The 18,286-nt window shown below is 45.7% G+C and overlaps 1 long non-coding RNA gene across 4 annotated transcripts in view; it reads right to left on the bottom strand.

Moving 5' to 3' along the window:
• Positions 1–18,286, bottom strand: part of LOC142819250 (uncharacterized) — a 58,174-nt gene that overhangs the window by 22,727 nt on the left and 17,161 nt on the right. For all 4 annotated transcript variants that reach the window (XR_016347653.1, XR_016347654.1, XR_012897067.2 and 1 more), the window contains exon 2: positions 14,609–14,783. This is a non-coding gene — a long non-coding RNA (uncharacterized LOC142819250). The remainder of the gene's footprint in view (positions 1–14,608; positions 14,784–18,286) is intronic.

The raw sequence follows: 18,286 nt of genomic DNA, 5'->3' as shown, positions 1-18,286 counted from the left end.
GATAAAAAGAGTAGCTGGCATTGACTGCACAGAAGCCCCCACTGATCTTACCACATGCAAGATGCAGTGGGGAGTGTCTCGATTTCAGTGACGCTATTTGCATTGCTGAAGTAGACCAACAGCACTGGTAAGTATAGACAAGGTCTCTGTTTTGCCATATGTCAGGTCTGTGTGTGGTCCTCTTTGTGCTTTCCATGTGGGATGTTAGGCTAACTAACATTTTTATTATCTGTAATTTCTGTCTTTAATATAAAAATAATTTGCTTTTTTCTTCTACATTTTCTTTGAGGTCCACAAATAGTGCATAAACATTGCTTGATTTAGGGACACAACAGCACCGCGAGGAAAAATAAATATTAACTTCTTAACAAATGAGTTCAAGATCACACAGCAAGTCAGTTCCAGGGCCAGGACTAGAACCTCCAAGTTGCCATCTAAACCACAAGACACGTCTGCTTTCTCCTAGCTATTACCACTCAGCACAGTCATGCAAATGATCTGCCTTCTACATGCGCTGTCAACCAAGCATGCTGCCTGCTTGTTCCCTTGGTTTGCAATATGCCAAGGGAGCAAACATCTTACAATTACACACTGTTGGGACATACATCAGCACTATGTCTCACCACTGAGCTCTATGACAAGGTCTCAGGCCTGTTTGCTTTCATCACCTGCTAAGTATTTTATCTCAACATCTAGTTGAACCGGTATACTGAAAAAATCCTAACACCTTTAGGTATCATTCCAATTCACCTTTTTCCCAGATTGAAGTCTCTCCTGTAGGCTTGTGCAACTAGGTTTCCAAGGGAGGGAAAAGAGTGAGAAGGGAGTTATTTTCTCTGTTTTTCTGTGAGCTGTGAACCATCATTTTAGGAGAACTCTTTGTGTCTCTAGAAGGGACCTTCTCTTTGCTCCCTTTCATATTCTTGCTTATTCCCAGCCCCCACCCCCCTTCACTTTCTTTCATGTGGATCAAGGCCTGGAAAATGACAGGACTCTTGATTAATAGATACAAAAAATCTTCTTATGTAATTTATTTGCTTTCTGCACCTGACTAGAATCACTAGGCCTATCTGGAAAGGAAAATATATGGTCCTTCCTGACTCCAAGTGGCAGCAGCAAGAGCTGAGCATGTGATATCAAGCTGCGCACGGAAAGCAAACAAAACGCAGTTTCTGTATTTTGTAAGCATCTCAGGTCATAAAAGTGTCAGCACGCTATATTTCTTGCCAGGATCCTCTCCATTTTATTATCTGGGCCTTTCCCATTGTGCTGAATGTGTGAGGAGAGTTACTGAAGCAAGCAACATCTGTTCCCTGTCATGTTTTCGATTATCAGCGCCATATTCCTTGTGAGTCTCTTGCTCACATATTCCAATCAAACTCAACAGGGGCTGGAAGAGCCGGGACATTTCCCTCTCTCTTGCTTCACCCCCAACACCCAATCCATCATTCTCATATGCTATCCAACAACCTCTCCGCTGACGGCTATTGCAAGGGGCCAGTCCTTTCTACCTGTGCAGCACAATAATTAACACAACAGTGACCTCTGCAATTTGTTCTGTTCAAGTTGAATTGCTCTGAACCTGTGTTCAGCTTGGCCCATAATGGCTTTTGTAGGGAGCAGCTTGAGGAAGTTGGTGAGATACCCTGACTAGCTTTGGGGTGAGTGAGTTTGCTTGACTGTTTGTTTGCATTTTTTGTCTGTGTTAAGTGATTTCAGTTATTTCAGTTACTGTGCCAGTTTGGGATTGTGCATCTGGAAGTGTTTGAATCTTTCTTCCCTTGATTACCCTTGTTCTCCCTCAGTCGGCCTTGTGATCACCCTGCGTGGTTAACAAGGGGGTAGGACTCACCTAGGAGACCAGGCTTTAAAAGCCGGAGGCAGAGTGACCAGGGGGAGTGAAGCAGACAGGGGGTGCAGACAGGAGAGTTTGAGGGGGAGTCCCAATATGGATAGGCAGACTCACATTGCCTGTTCCAGCACTGCTCCTGTCTTCTCCACCTGCGCCAGTAGCCAGACAGACCATCTGACCATGGATGCCTCTACCCAGATCCTGGTGTGGTTTTGCAGGGACTGTGGCTTGCAATTCCCACTTACAGAAATCCAGGCTGAGGGGGACCATCCAATGTGAAAGGTGCCTGCTGGTGGAATCTCTCAGGAAACAGGTGGGAGAGCTACAGGAGGAGGTGGCTAGGCTGAGGAGCATCCAAGTCCATGAGGAATTCCTTGAGAGTATTCATGTGGAGACCCCCAAGGCTGAGGGAGTTACCCCATTACAAAAGACTGCTGGCACACCACTGGTGGAGGAGATGGCTCTGTCTCGGGGGGGACACTGGCAGCTTGGCACTTCTGGCAGCAGGCAGTGCTCTACCCCTGCTCCCAACACTCCCACCCTGGTACTGGAGAACCATTATGCTGTTCTGGATACGGGAGATAAGGAATTACTGAGAGATTCACAGGGAGAGCTACAGGAGGAGGTGGCTAGGCTGAGAGAGAAACTCTTACCAGGGAAATAGAAGAGAAGGGGGCAGACGAAGATACAAAGACGGTACAATGATTGATGAAGGGGTTTAGCATTGGAGGAGTGAGAAGAAAAGGTAGGTCAGGAGAGAGCAGGGGGGAGGGAGGAGTATTAGTATCTGGAAGTATCCTGAAATAGTTATTCTGCATCTTTTTTGTTGCATCTTGTTGTTACCTACAGTCCACAACTCAGACCCCTCCAACGCATTATACACAATCTACAACCCATCTTGGAAAATGATCCCTCACTCTCAGAGGCCTTAGGGGAAAAACCTATTCTTGCTTACAGACAGCCCCCTAACCTGAAACATATTCTTTCTGATAACCATGCCACACAACCACATCATAAGCCTCCAGGAACCCAGCCCTGCAACCAGAAATGATGCCAACTCTGCCCACATATCTACGCTAACGATTTCATTACTGGAGCAAACAACATAAGCCACAAAATCAAAGAGTCATTTGACTGCTCATCTAGTAATCTGATCTACACCATCAAATGGCAACAGTGCCCCTCTGTTATATATATTGGTCAAACTGGACTTTCTCTGCAGGAAAGAATCAATGGACACAATCAGATATACGTAAAGGGAATACTCAGAAACCCATGAGAGAACATTTCTGCTTGCCTAACCATACTCTAACAGATCTGCAGGTGGCGGTCTTGTCACAGGCCAGCTCCTCAAGCCAAATACACAGGGAAAGCCTGGAATTACATTACATACACAAATTCAATTCATATGCTACTGGGCTTAATCGAGACTTGGGATGGTGGGGACTTTATCACTGAGGTGCTAACAGCTTTCTGAATGGTATCCTTCCTGCCTTAGCAATCCCTCTACTGACTTTGATTTTTATCTGCTTTGGACTAACACCCATTCTCCAGTAAACAGGAAGGGGGTGGGAGACAAAGCATCTTTCTCTACCCCCCCCCCCCCACACACACACACACCTTCCCTTCTCCTATTTATTTCGAGTTTTCATATCCCCTACTCATAACTCCGGTCATCTGAAGAAGTGGGCTATGCCCACGAAAGCTCATGATACCATCTACATGTTTTGTTAGTCTATAAAGTGCTGTTCTGGATACGGGAGATAAGAAACCACTGAGAGATTCACAGGGAGAGCTACAAGAGGAGGTGGCTAGGCTGTTGTTTTTTTCTGTTAACAGACTAACTCGGCTACCTCCTGAATCTCCTTGCATCTTTTCAGTGTGCCTGTTATTTCAAAATATAATGGGCTTGCTATTCCGCTGTCCCCATAAACCTACTAGGGTTAAGGGATGTTTTGGAATAACACTTTGAAATAAGCTATGCAATTTGTGTAGAGCAAATTGTATAGTTTATTTTGAGGTAAGGGTGCAGTGTAGATGCACCCTCAGGGTCTATCTAGACTACATGCCTCTGCTGACAGAGGCATGTAAATTAGACTACCCGACATAGTCAACGAAATGGGGATTTAAACGAGGTTTACAGGAGCGATCATCTTAACTGCCGCGCTGTGCCGACGATCAGCTGAGCCGGCACAGCGCGGCGGCCATTTTTATTTTAATGAAGTGGGGGATATTTAAATCCCCGCTTCACTGATTATGTCAGGTAGTCTAATTTACATGCCTCTGTCGGCAGAGGCATGTAGTCTAGACATACCTTCAGAGTGCCTAGAGGCCGTAGTCATAGGCTAACCAAATACAAGTAAAACAATTAGGTCCCTGGTCTCTGCACATCAGCAGCCTAACGGTTGTCAAGTTTTATGTGGGTATTATGACACAGGAGAGTTTTGAGGAGGGATTTGAAGGTGGAGGAGGAGATAACTTTGCAGATATTTTATGTGGAGTGCTTCCCAAGAAGACGGGGGCTCATGGAAGAAAGCACACAGTGGCTTATTTGATGCAAATTACGACAGATGTTCCAGGACCAGACAGTCCCAGAGCCCAGGAGTCCGGTGGCAGGAGGGCCAATGGCCAGCAGCCCTACTGGGCTGGCACGAGTGGGACTGGAAGCCCTGCAGGGCTGGGAGCCCATTCAGTCTGGAGGTAGAGGGGCAGGTATTGACCTCCCCTGGTCTGGCAAACCTCCTTGTTTGAAAGTGGTCAGGTCCTGAGGATGCCAGATCAGCGAGGTCCAACCTATACACAACAGAAATATTTTCTGAACACTTCTGGGTTATTGATAATTCTGCCACTTCCATCTAGTAAGACCATAATTTCTGACCAATACCATGGTCATAATTATTTTTGTTCCTAATATATGTAAAATACCCTGGACATGGGACGTGAGCACCAACAGACTAACATGAAGATCTCATCAAAGCCAAATGTTGTGACACATGTGAATTGAAGATGAAGCTCTGGTTGTAGGCCCAAGTGACAAACAGGGTGGTGATCTTGTCCACTGTGACTGAGAAAGGAGACAGGAGAGAGGACTTGGGGCTCTTGGAGCTCTGTTTTAGGCATGTCTAGCTTGATTTGACAGGTAGACATCCATGATTATATGCCTTTAATTCTGCCCTCTTCAGCATATGCACTATGGCCGTGGTCCCCAACCCGGTGCCCGCGGGCGCCATGGCGCCCACCGGGCTCTTTACATGCGCCCGCGGAGCCGTGGTCCCCAACCTGGGTGCGTCGCACGTGCCCTGGCCCCGGCGCCGGCCCCGGCCTTGGCCCCGCCCCCGGGCGCGCGGCGCTTACGGGGGGGGGGCGCCGGCCCCGGGCGCATGGCTATGGGGGGGGCCCCGCCCCCGGGCATGCGGCTGGGGGGGGCCGCCCCCGGGCGGGCATGTTTCCCTCCCCCTGGCACCCGGCAGGCGAACGGCCACGCCCCCTGGCGCCCAACAACCTGAAAAGGTTGGGGACCACTGCACTATGATATAGTCACATGATTACATACTAATTTATCATAGAATCCCTACCCCATTCAGTGCATGGGAACCAGAGTAAAGATACGCAAGGAACCTCTAATCCAAATGTCTCCAATCCCAGGCCCACAGGCTTTCCCTGGTCAGAGCCGTCGCGCAATTCAACTCAGGCATCCTGGTGGGCTGGGGAAGGGGACCTGTCCTCTCCCGTCCCCCAAACTCCAATCCTTCTAGGCATTGCCCCATGGTATGGGACACAGCCTCAGAGATTTCTGGGGGGGCCTCGTACAGGGTGGCAGTGTAACCCACATGCCTAGTGGGGGTGGTTCACTGTTCCATGTAGTGGCAATTAGACCACTTACAGAGAGGAAGAATGAGTGTGCGCTACAGCCTAAGTTGAGAGCCAGCTGGCTTTTAGCTCAAGTTCTAGAGGCTCATGCAGAGATCCCAGGTTTGGTTCCACCTGTCAGCATTACAGCAGCAACATTCGGGCCCACCCATGTTATTTAAATAACTTCCTCACATAATTTGTGTAATTAATGTTGTGTATGTTTGTGTGTTAAAGTAGAGCTGGAACTCTGCTTTCAATCCCCTCCACTCCCAGTTTTCTAATTAAAAATGCAATTTGGTTGAAATCAAACTGCTTCATGGGATACATGTTGATTTTGATGACTTTTTTGATGGGACAAAATCTAAATGAATCATTTTAACTGTTTGATTTCATTTCAATATGATAATTTTTGGGGTGATCATTTTGTTTAGACATTTATATTCATTCAGTAGTTATGTTTAATATTTTTAAGTCTAAACAAATGAATCCAAATGCTGGTGTCAAAATGACATAGATTTTAGTTCCCTGAACTTAAATGATTTAAATGATCAAAATGAAATATTTTGATTATGCCAAACATTTGCTCCCCAACTTAATGTCAGAAGACATTTTGAAAATAGGGGGTTTTGCTCCAATTTCAAGCAATTTTTTAAAAAATGTTGATGTTCTAGGGAACTGGCAGCCCAGTTCTAAGTGGGCCCAGCTGAGCCAATTAAAGACTTCAGGGCTGCACCTGTGACTATGAAGGTCTGTCACAGGGCAGGGAGAGGAGCAGGACTGGAGCAAGCTGTCCCTGGGGAGAAGAACCATGGAGGAGCAGAACTAACTGTAGAGGTGGGTACCTGGAACAAGGACACAGATGCTCAAGGAGGTGCCCCTGGGCTGGTTTTCCGGAAAGGTAGAAGAGCTGAGCTGGTTGTATGAGAACTGATTGTGAGAAGGGATCTGGCTAGGAAGCTGCAAAAGGCAGGATTACCAGATACCCCTAGTAAGGGAGGCTGTGAAACCTTAAGGCACAGGGTATGCTGAGGAGCTGTTTTGTCTGCTATATTTGGACAAGTAAATCAGCGTAAAGGAGACTGAGCATGGCAGTGAGGGCTTACTGAGCTCAGGGGAAACCCTGCCATGTCATATATATGGAGGAGAAAGAAGGTGCTTGTATCAGCCGCTGATACACATGGAGAGTGAGGTGGATCTTTGGTGCCCAGTGAAGAAGAGAGAAAAACAGGGAGAATGTGGACTTTGGGGTGGCAACCACCATATTACAGTTGATATTTCCCAGACAATAGAAATTCAGGTTTTTGCCTACTTCTAGACTTGACGGCACACTCTGAAGCACCCCCCCCCCGATCACTTTGGGGGTGGGGACAGCCTCTTGTGACACCACTGCTGTTTGTGACAATAGCCCTCCTCCATAAAGATGCACAGCCTCATTTCCATGAAATGGTAGCGTCCGCCTGGATCCCAAATGATATTGGTGTGGCCACTATGTCTTATTTGCCTCTTTATACATCCACAAACCCCAAGGACTGTGTCATCCACTTCCAGCTGCAAAGGCATTCTTATTTTCCATTGTTTGTTAAATGAACTGTTCAGTTATTTACCAGTGCTATAAACAGATGGCTTCTGACACCATAACTTTTTCCTGTAGACACTCTGTTAACATTGGATTGGGGACTATTGGTTAAAGTTTAAATTTAAACATGTATTGCAAATTGTTTAAACTCTCGCACAGTAAACTGCAGCCTATTGTCAGACATTAGTATGTCAGGGGTGCCATGCCTAGCAAAAATGGGTTGGATATGCATATCACCTGTTTTCCTGCAGTCTCTTCTAGTAAGGCTACCTCAGGAAAGTGAGCATACTAGTTCAGTTAGCCTGTATTTAGCATGCACAGCAAACCTTGACACTTCCTCAAAGTTGGTGTTAATTTGAAGCCAGTATAACATAAAACTTTTCTCCTTAGTTTTTTCAATTCCTAAATGACCTCCATGCATATTGTTTAACATATTTTTCTCTAGCAACTTAGGAATCACCATTTTGGTGCCTTTGAACAAAATCCCATCTAGTACCAAGAGGTTTTTCTTAAAATTATAATAGGCACTGGGAATATGCAAGTTTGACCACCCTGTGCTAAGATAATCACCTTAATTGCTTCCTGGAGGTCCCTTCCTGAGCAATAGCTCTGACCATCACAGTCCCCACGACACTTGACTCTGAACGGGAGGTTTTATCACATTGGCATGTACAAAGTCTAGTTCTGAACTTTGCTCCACTGCACTTCTGTGAAACACTGTAGAGTGTGTCTGCAATTACCAAACCTCTCCCCAGTTTGTCCTCAATTTGCAAATCAGACATTTTCAGCTGAAAAAATAATCTCTGTAGTCTCCTGAGAGGGGAGGGAGAAACCTCTTTTGGCAACAGCAGTAAGTGGTTTATGGCCAGTTTCAGCTAAATGAAGATGTGAAACTTTTAACACCTCTGGTTTAAGGCCAAAGCTTTCTTTATTGGCACATTATTAATGCTCAGTTTTTGCTAGCACCTGTGACCTATCAGCCTCTGGGCTCCACTTCTGACAGGAGAAGACGGTGCCAATACATTCCTTGAGGGCAACTTATGTTTTGCTCACAGTCATAATACCGCAGAACTGGAGCCCCTTTAATTAACTCTTCTTCCTCACACTCTTAAGATTTTTATCCCATGTTCATTAGGAATCTTTGCACACTAACACTTTCCGCTTGCTGGTTAAGGCAGCTAGATTCCATCCATCCATAGCTTAGCACTCCACGGACTCTTTGTAGCCCCTGTCAGAGTTCTAGGATAACTGCACCTATGCCCATCCGTAGTCTCTCAAGGGCACCCCGTAAAGTTTCCAGCTCCTAACTGTCAGCTCTCTTTGGCAGGGAGGCATATCTCCATCCTACCTGACCAGGGTTTTATGTCTGCACGGTCCATGGTGGTACACTGTGATTTCCCTGGCAAGAAAGACTGTGTAAAGGCCAAGTGCCTGGGCTTTGTCTTCTCTCACAGTTCTGTGAACTGTGTCTTGCCAACAGGCACAAGTTACCACGCAGCTCCTTCTAAGCAGGCACCTATATTCACAAGGTAAAAGCATTACAGAGAACATAAAACACAATACAAGTTCCTATACACACACGAAAAGCCAATCGGAAGTCAATCATCCATCCGTCCCTGTCGGTCTCAGTCTCTCCAATCCTTCAGCAAGAGTTGAGGTGCTTGGACAGAAGGCCCTGTGCATTTGCTGGATCAGACAGAAGGCCAAGAGGCAGCTTAATCCCAGACTTTTATATCAAAAGTCTTTTCTTTGTCTGCTGGTTTCTGGAAAATGCAGGTGTTTATAGCTAAGTCAGGGGTGGGGAACCCTTTTTGGGTTGGGGGCCACTGACCCACAGAAGAATCAATTGGGAAAATCAAACCCCAAATCCTCACTCATGTGCCCCCAACTGAGAAAGATGAAAGACACTTCCCACATTCCCCTTGCAGACCATAGCCCAGAAGGGCCTAGGCTAGTAGATTTTGTGCACTCCAGCCCCACGAGGAGATGGATGGGGAGCTGGAGCACCAGTGCGGGCTCTCCGAGCATTGGGAGCCAGATCCCAACAAGCTGGGGGCCACATCAGGCCCCCAGGCCTTAGGTTCCCCACCCGTGATCTAAGTGATTGAGGTAAATCATCCACCACTGTTTTTGTTTCCTGGAGGTGTTTGGGTAGTTTCCCCTCCTCGAATTACAATCCCTGCCCCACAGTGATACATCAACTTAACACAGTGTGGTCCCTAAAGATGCTTCATAGGATTGCAATACATGTCACACCTCTTCGTGGTCCGTTAGATGTGTTGATTATTGTCTCTACTTGTGCACCTTCTTGTGTTCACTGCTCTCCGAGGGTATGTCTACACTGCAGTGTTATTTCAAAATAGCTTATTTTGAAATAATGCTTCTACACACAAAATGCATTTTGAAATAGCATATCCACACTGAGTGGACTCTGAATCTCATTTAAGACCAGCCGGAACCAGGTCCAGCAGGGCCCCAGGTCAGAACTTACTGTGTGGGACTGCTGCCTGAGGCTATCTGAGGTTTGTGCTTAGAGGGACCTTCCCGCCCCCAAGCCCCAGACAGCCAGTTCTCAGGTTTCCCTGCTTGCTTGCCTACCTCGATGAGGGACAGCAAAGCATTTTGTCTCTGCGTGCTCTGGTTGTCCTCACTCAGGACACCACAGCACTCTACTACATGAAGCCAGAGCTGCCCCTGGGAACTCTGGTGCTTCTCTTGAACGTGTTGCTGCGAGCCTGGCTGCACTTTCTGCAGGCTGCCATCTGGGAATTCCGTCGGGGGGCTGTCAGAATCCAAGAGGCCCTGCGGGAGAGCTTCCACTCTGAGGAGCACTAACAGCCTCCCTGGTCTGCCCCACTGGGGGCTTGTGCCTCATTCCTCCCTCACGTAATTTCACTTACCCCTCCCTAACCCCCTTCCTGATGTCAAATAAAATACACGTATTTTCAAAAATATCAACTCTATTTAACAAAACTGTGCGGGGGGGGGGGGATGAAACTCTGGTGAGAGTAGGGAAAGGAGGCAGGAGAGGGGAGAAGAGAGGGTGGGATAGGGGAGGGGGAAATCTGGAAGGAAGGAGCTGGAAGGGGGAAGCAAGGGGAAGAAGGGAGAGGGAAAGCTCAGGGCTCAAGTTTGGGGGTCTCGCCGAACCAACTTGATTTTCATGCAAACCTGCTCCTGGGTTCGCGTGTGGCCTTTGGTGGCCAGGCTGACAGCTATCCTGCCATAGACAGCTGTGTTCCTCCATCTAGTGCAGAGACCATAGATGTTGGGGGCATCTCCCCCAAACCTGAATAAGGTTCATGATCTCCACCCTGGACCAGGAAGTCACCCACCTTCTCCGGGTCCTGGCAGGCTCCTGGGAGCTGGCAGACTGCTCCTGGGGAGCGGTGGAGGCCTGGCTGCCAGTGGCTTGCTGGCTCATGTTTTGGGGCCACTGGGTATAGGGCAGTGACTGCTGGCTCTGGGCTGGCAGGCTTGGAGCTGGCACAGGCACTGTGGCAAGAGTCAACCCCTTTAAGGGTTCCTGGGAGGGGAGGGAGGGAAAGGAGTGTTCTTGGTTGAGGCTGGAGTGGCCACCAAGGTTCCCTGGGAAGGCTGGAAGCCCCCTATTTCGAAATAAGTGTCTACACAGCACTTATTTTGAAATAGCTATTTCGAATTTGGCATTATTCCTCATAGAATGAGGTTTACAAAATTGGAAATAGCGGTTTGGCTGTGTAGACACTAGGAAAGTTATTTCGAAATAACTTTGCTGTGTAGACATACCCCTAGACAGGCTAGTTCTGCTATACAGAATGTTCATTTTGCTTGTGTTCCTTAAGCCCAGCAGCCCTGGCTCTTTCCAACTCTCCCTGTAGTCTCTGGTCATGCTCTTCCAACGTCTTTCCTCACTTCAAAATGTAATCTGGGGCACCCTTAGCACCCTCTGTACCATCAAAAATGTCCCACACAACAGGTGCTAAACAAAACCTCGGCAGCACTCTGGAAACAGTGGCTCCCAAGGAGAGGTGGGTGTTGAATGTGTACACACACGTGTTCTGTTTTCCTAAGGGCACCTGCCAGAATCCTGCAAATGCAACCAGCACAGACAAATTGTTGGCTTTAGCCAATTTCCCTACATTTTGGCTCCATGTAGGCAATAGGAACTGTTCTCTTTTTAACACATTTGTCTAATTCTTGGGGGGGGGGGGGAGGAGGTGGAGTGGGACTCACCCTGCACAGGCAACCCTTGAGTGACACAGAACCACTAGAGCACCTCCTGGATTGGCCTCTCTCCTAGCCACCTGCCTAGTGGTGTGTAGGCTGGGCACGTCACCAACGGCTTCCCTGTGTCCCCAAGGTATCCAGCTGCCAGGCCTCTCCTTGCAGTATGCGTACGCCTCAAAAAAAAGCCCCTCAGCAGCAAGTCTCAGAGTCTGGGTCAACTAATGCAGGCTTGTGAGGCTTTCTCTGAGGGACTGAAAATAGCACTGTGCTGTTCTCACCTGGGCTCTGAAACCCAGTGCGAGGAGAGGTCCCAGAGCCTGGGCTACAGCTTGACAGGAAGAGCTGCACTTCCCTTTTTAGCCCTGTAGCACAAGCCCGCGTCAGCTGGCAAGGGCTCCGAGGCTCACTGCTGAGGGGTTTTATTTATTTATTTTTTGCAGCATAGCTGTACCTCTCCAGACCACTGACAGCAAGATTAGTTACAGCAGCCCTTAAGCTGCTTTTATTTATATGAGGGACGGGCCTGGCAGTCAGACATAAAAGCAGCTTAAAGCATTATTTGCGTGGTTCCCTCTCTGAGCTGAGCCAAGCATAGCTCAGCTGCAGCACTAGGCCTGGGTCTTCGAGTTTAGCAAGGCCCTTGAAGGTGTTTCATGAAACTGTCATTTCAAAGTAAATTGAAATGGCCATGTACAGACACTATCGCATGGACTGGAAACTGGCTGAAGGGGTATTAATAATAAACATCAGTGTATCAAATTGGCAGAAAGTGACTGATGTGGTGCTGCATATGGTAAGGATGAGATTATTTGACATTTTCATTAGTGATTTGGAAAAAAGCATAAACAGCCACTTAATGAGGTCTTCAGATAATACTAAAATGGGAGCGTCCCATTCCATAATAACACTGTAACTACAGCCAAGCGAGAGAAATAATACAAAGAGATTGAGACAAAGAAACATTGGCACAATGTGACAAAATGAAATTTTACTTTGAAAAACTGTAAACTAGTACATATGGGAAAAATGATCTGAAACACATTATTCACTGGGGGTAAACTGGAAATAGGTAGTGCTGGAAGAGACCTAAGTTTGATAGTGGACAGCGAATGAGACATGAGTTTGCAATGTGTCAGCAAAAAAGGCCTTTGCAATTTTAGGCTGCACACACTATGGCATCACATCACAGAGCAGGGAGATAATAAGCCCTCTCTGCACATGCTTGGTTGTGACCACACCTGAAGGACTAAGGGACTTTGAAGTCACTGGAGCTATGCCAATTAAGGCCAGCTGAGAATCTAGTCCATTATGTTCAGTTCTGGTCACCTTGTTATCAGAAAGGTATTGACAAGTTGGAAGTGTTCTGAGAAGAGGCCTATAAATTATCAGGGAACTAAAAGGACTGACAAAAATGATTAAATGAACTAAATATTAGAAATGGTTGAATACTGTGAAAAAGTGTTTTGCAAATGTGCATTCAAATTCCAAACAGCTGGCTAGTTTGACTGTGACCATGCCTATTATTATTTGATATTCAGGAACATTCAGCATGTTCATAAGAAGTCTGGGGAATGGCTGCTCTTCGTATCATAGCAGATATTAGTGCACAGAAGAGTAGTTCTCCATGAACAACTGTATCCAATACAAAAGCCTTTCTCAACATGCTCTCCCAAAACACATCTATATTTAAGCACCTAAATAAATGAGCTGCTTTTCAGAGGTTGCTGATCATCAACAACTGTCATGGACATCGGTGGGTGTGGCTACAATATATGTGTTTGAATATGAATTTATGTGCCTCCATGTTTGAATATTTTAGCGTAGCCCACCTAAAGTCACTGTGAAAATCTTGACATTTTCAATTCTGTTGTCTTTTATTTGAACATTGATACTGTGTTAAACCTGTTTACTGCAATACCACTTGAAAGAAATTCCAGAAACTGGAAATTCTCTCCCATTCTGTGTAAAAACCAGCAAGGGCCTGATTCAAAAATCTCTCAAAGCTGATAGGAATTTTTTCATTGATTTCATTGATCAGCCCCCAATTGGCTGCATCTCCTTAATTAATTCCAATTAAATTCAATTGTCTGAAATTGCACAGTAGATAAATGAATCCTCCTACTCCCTTTCATTGTTTGCAGGCCAGCTTCCCCTAACACCTATTGTGGGGTATACAGCATTTACTGGAACATTTAATTGATGTAGGCATCCTCTGTCCAATCTGGATTCCAGCTGTTGAGCTCTGACAGATCATTGTTAAAGCACAATGCAAAAAGCAACAACCGGAGAATCCAGAGGAGTCAGTTAATCTAAAGCACCCAACACATGACTACAGATGTCAGTGTGGTGATCAGACCTTGGAAATATCAGTCAGATATGCTTCAGAGGCCGTCGGGAGACTACAAAAACGTATATGAATCATTAATCTCCAAGGCCATAAAGAACTGCACCCATTCTACAATGGATTGCAACATCATAGCCCCTGTACTAAACACACATACTGATAGCCTGACCACGTAACTATCAGACCCAAATGACTTACACCGCATATAAAGATGAAGTTTAACATCTGGGCATCTGAGTAGGAGATTGAGTCCCAGAGAGTGCTTCACTTCCACAAGATGCCACTAATGTATAAGGGAATTCTACATAAGCTCAAAAAACTCAGTTATGAAATCTCCATTGAACCTGGTGAGTTAAGCACCATAAAAATAGTGAACTTTTATCTTGCTGTAGTGACACAGATCATGAACAGATGCTCATGTAGATCCATCTGCACATTTAGCCATCTTGTGTGCTGCAACTAGGATAAAAAAATTGCAACTACAATGCTGTTACCACCTCTATAGCTTCCCTAAGACCGATTAAACCACTCAGATGTCCAAATGGAACTAACATCATGCAACCAGCACCCAGGAAGACCTACCATGATGATTTCATGAGCATGAAGTACATTAGTGTTATTCATATGTGGCCTGGCATCACTCAACCAAAACTTTATTCAAGAGAAACTTGAATCATTCATTCCAACTTAGCACATGAGTGTTTCTTGGTATGATGCAGGGGATTTTGTCAAAGGAGCCTAAGATAAGGTGTCTTCTGACATACCTTGGACTTACCTCCCCAATGGAGAATTGTCTTAATGGGTAGCTTCATACTCAACAGCTACTTCACCACATGACTCACTTGTGCTAGAACCTCTCCAGTTGAAACACTCTCTCTTGTGCATGTCAACAAAGGCAAAGAAGTACCCAAGTACCCAAAGACTGATATTTCTCAGTTCCTTTCTTTAACCTGGAATAGATTGAATAGAGACAAAGAAATAGTGCTCCTCACTGATAAAACACACTTAAAAAAATCACACAGAGGAGCATGCTGTAACAACTGGTGGAGAGAAGAAGATGAAATGATGGGTAAGTACAATGGGGAAGAGCTCATCTGATGAACCAAATAGCGATTCTCCATACTCAACAGATACAAACAGTGCGGTTAGTCTCTACCCTGCATTTCAAATGCCGTCAGATGCTGCTGGAGCTAGCAGGAACCCTGCCTTTATGCTTTTGCCTCCATTTCAAGCACTCATGGGCAAGTGTTTGCAGTAAAAATGTTATAGTCTTATGCTATTTTCCTTGGCCTAATGCACATTCCCTCCAGCAAGGCGGGCACATTGAAATAAATAATATTTTGCCTCATCCTTAGGAATTTAGTATCACTTCAAAACGAAGGTTTATAAAGTTACCTCTCCTCCCCCAAGATAATAAGGTCTGTGAAATTATTTATGGCAACCATGGCTCATGATAGCCTGGAACATCCTCCTCAGGTGAGAGCTTGAAAGTGGGTATCAGACCACATCATGTCATCTTTTTTAGACAGACTAGAGCAGAAGAGAAAAATGAAGACACCAGTGGAATGCACTTAAGAGAAATAGATACATGCACCAAAGAAAAATGCTTTGAAATTTAAAATATTTATGACTTTAAAAGGCATGAAAAATGATACTGGCCCATTAACTAATAGACATTCACCTTTGCGATGCAGCCTCCATCCCTAACTCAAAACACATCTCTGCTCTGCCTTTGAAGCCAGATGAAAACATGACTACATTTGAGAGGAAGGTAGGCAAGAGTGTGTATGTCCCATCACTTACTGCATCTCTTTAGTTCACACGATGGCTCCTAAACATCTGATTGTATGTTTTGCTTGTTTCATTTACCCTTGTTGAGCTGAGATGCTGAGACCATGATCTTCTGGTCATGGTCACCCTTCTGTCACCCTTCTTCAAGCTGTAAGGTGCAATTTCAACGTAAGGACACTTGTCCTTTGCTCTCAGCAGCAGTTTCTGTAGTGTGGTGACAATTGACAAATTGTATATAAAATGGAAAATATTGGTTCCAGACCTTGTAGTGTGTGGATTGATGTAAATGAGTGGAGAGCAAATTGCTTGCAACTTAGGATATTCAGGCACTGAAATTCCCATCTCCACTTATGTCTTTGTGCTATGCACCTACCTATACTAGGAAACTGAAAGGACTGAGGCTAATTCTTTACTGAGACCTCAAGGTCCCTGGCAAAGTCACTGTCATCTGAAATGAGGAAAAAAGACATCAAATATATAGATTTTAAATCAAAACAATAATACATTCCTTGCTTTCCCTGAACCTGCACAAATCAGCCAGCATAGACAGGATCCATTCTTCCTTTTCCTCTCTGTTCTAGCCAACAGCACCTTTTGTGCAGATTTGAGCCTAATATGGATTTAGGATCGGACACACTCACATCCAGGCTTTTCAGATGCCCAAGACCATCTTCCAGGTTCTCTATTTAACCGAACACACAAGTCCACAGAGACAGGTTCAAGATACCAGATTAAGAGCTCCCACTTCTGATTTGACTAGGTCCCACTCCTTTTCCTACAGCTGTTCTCCTGGCACTCTTCCTGGTTCTGGTCTTTTTCATGCCTTCCTCTTCCCTGAGGGTCTTTTGCACTGTCCTACCAGTGTTGGCAACTTAGACCTCATGATTTCAAGGAGATAAAAGATGCTATGGCCCAGAGAACAGATAGCTGAAATGTTCCTAGGACCACAGACCATATTAAATCTTAGCAAGACTTTTCCTTTATATTTCTCAAAGGAACTGGCATTTGTTTGGAACCCAAAGTTGGTGTTTTGTTTAGGGTTTTTTTTTAACATGGCTGAACTGTTCTATTCTAATCTGGTCCTTAGACAGACTTTATCACTGTAGTTTTTGAGCACCTTTCAGTAGTGCATGAAATGACATGACTAGCATCTGACACATGTAGCTCATTTTCTCCTCCACTCCCCACAGGAAGCACTGTTTGTGGAGTGGAGTGACTTGATTTGGTAGGGGGTTGGTTTTGAGGTTTTTAAAAAATGTACATGCTGCTCTGTAGTATGTGTTAGAGAAGTGCACCTTGCACTCGGAGAAGTGGGCAGGGGAGTTTGGGATGTCACTTAGTTCCTGTGAAACCTCATTCCTCTGTCTGAGAGTAGCTCCCAAGAAAGCACTGTCTGTAGCACAGATCCGCTTTACTCTGATGGTAGGAAGTTCCATTATGCTAGAGGAGCAAAACTGTTGACCTTGGCCCCCATCCTGGAGTTTTAGGCAGTCTCTTAGATATGCGGGGCCAACTCCTTTTAATATGTTAATGAGAAGGACAAACCTGAAACTTGTTTTGCCACTCTATGGGAAGCCATTGTAGGGAGCAGCAGACAAGTTTGATGTGCTCATAGTATCCTGATTGCTCTGCTGAGGAGACATGATGCACCTTTGTATACTAATTAGAGCTTCCTAAGGGCTAAGGACATCGTACCCAAATATGCCACATTTTTGTAGGCCACATGGGAGCTAAGCCATCATCTGCCATGATCAGATGTTGTGTCCTAGCCAATCAGACGTAGAAAGCCTCACTTGTGTATGACACTGTGCCTCAGAGAGCAATCCAGGAGCACTCCTAAACTATGGAGGAATGTGAGTACCTTCAATTAAGAAAGACTGGACAGGCTTCAAAGGGCTTTCCTCTGCCCACCAGCATGATCTCCCATCCTGGCTGGGTTCAGCTTCAACTAGTCAACCAGCTGAGCTTGTCCAGCTGAGCTGGGCCAGTTTCGTGTGGTGATATCATTATACGGGGTGAAGGATAAACAGACCTGACCAGTGTGTCATGTGATCTGTTCTAGTTCAAACAGGAATTAATTCAGTAAACTCTAGGACCTGTTTTATACAGGGGGTCATAGGACCAGAGTTGAAGGCCAGAAGGGACCTCCAGATCATCTATTGTAATCAAGTCCACCCAGCCACCCACCCTGGAATCCAACAGCTGGAATTAGACCAAAGTATTGGTATTATAGTCCTCAGGATGTGAACCTACTGTGTGCCACGGGCAGAGAACAGGTCAGAGGAGATGATGGTATTGGTCCTTTCTGCCTTTATAACCTATGCATCTGTATATTGCTATGACTTGTGTCCATGTCGTCTGACCAGTTCATCTAGTGGCTGTCTCTAGATGTGGAATAAGACCTTAGAATTCATCATAGAGGGACGTCACAAGTGAGGGGTGTAGTGATGGATTCCATCACTATTGGGGGGGGGGGTGCATCACTGCAGGGAAGGACTCAATCCATTTTCGCACATTCCTCAGGACCTCTGACACTTCTCTCAGGCAAGATGGCAAAATCTTATGGTTTGTATCTTGAATTATGCCGAAATGTCCAGAAAGGCAGACTCACAGCAGGAGATCATACATCAGTGCCATTAAAATGGTTTCCATCCCGTATCCT

This window comes from Pelodiscus sinensis, chromosome 1 (assembly GCF_052426305.1).
Source record: "Pelodiscus sinensis isolate ZL-2025 chromosome 1, ASM5242630v1, whole genome shotgun sequence".
Taxonomy (NCBI): Eukaryota; Metazoa; Chordata; order Testudines; family Trionychidae; genus Pelodiscus; species Pelodiscus sinensis.
This window is presented reverse-complemented; position numbering and strand designations above follow the sequence as displayed.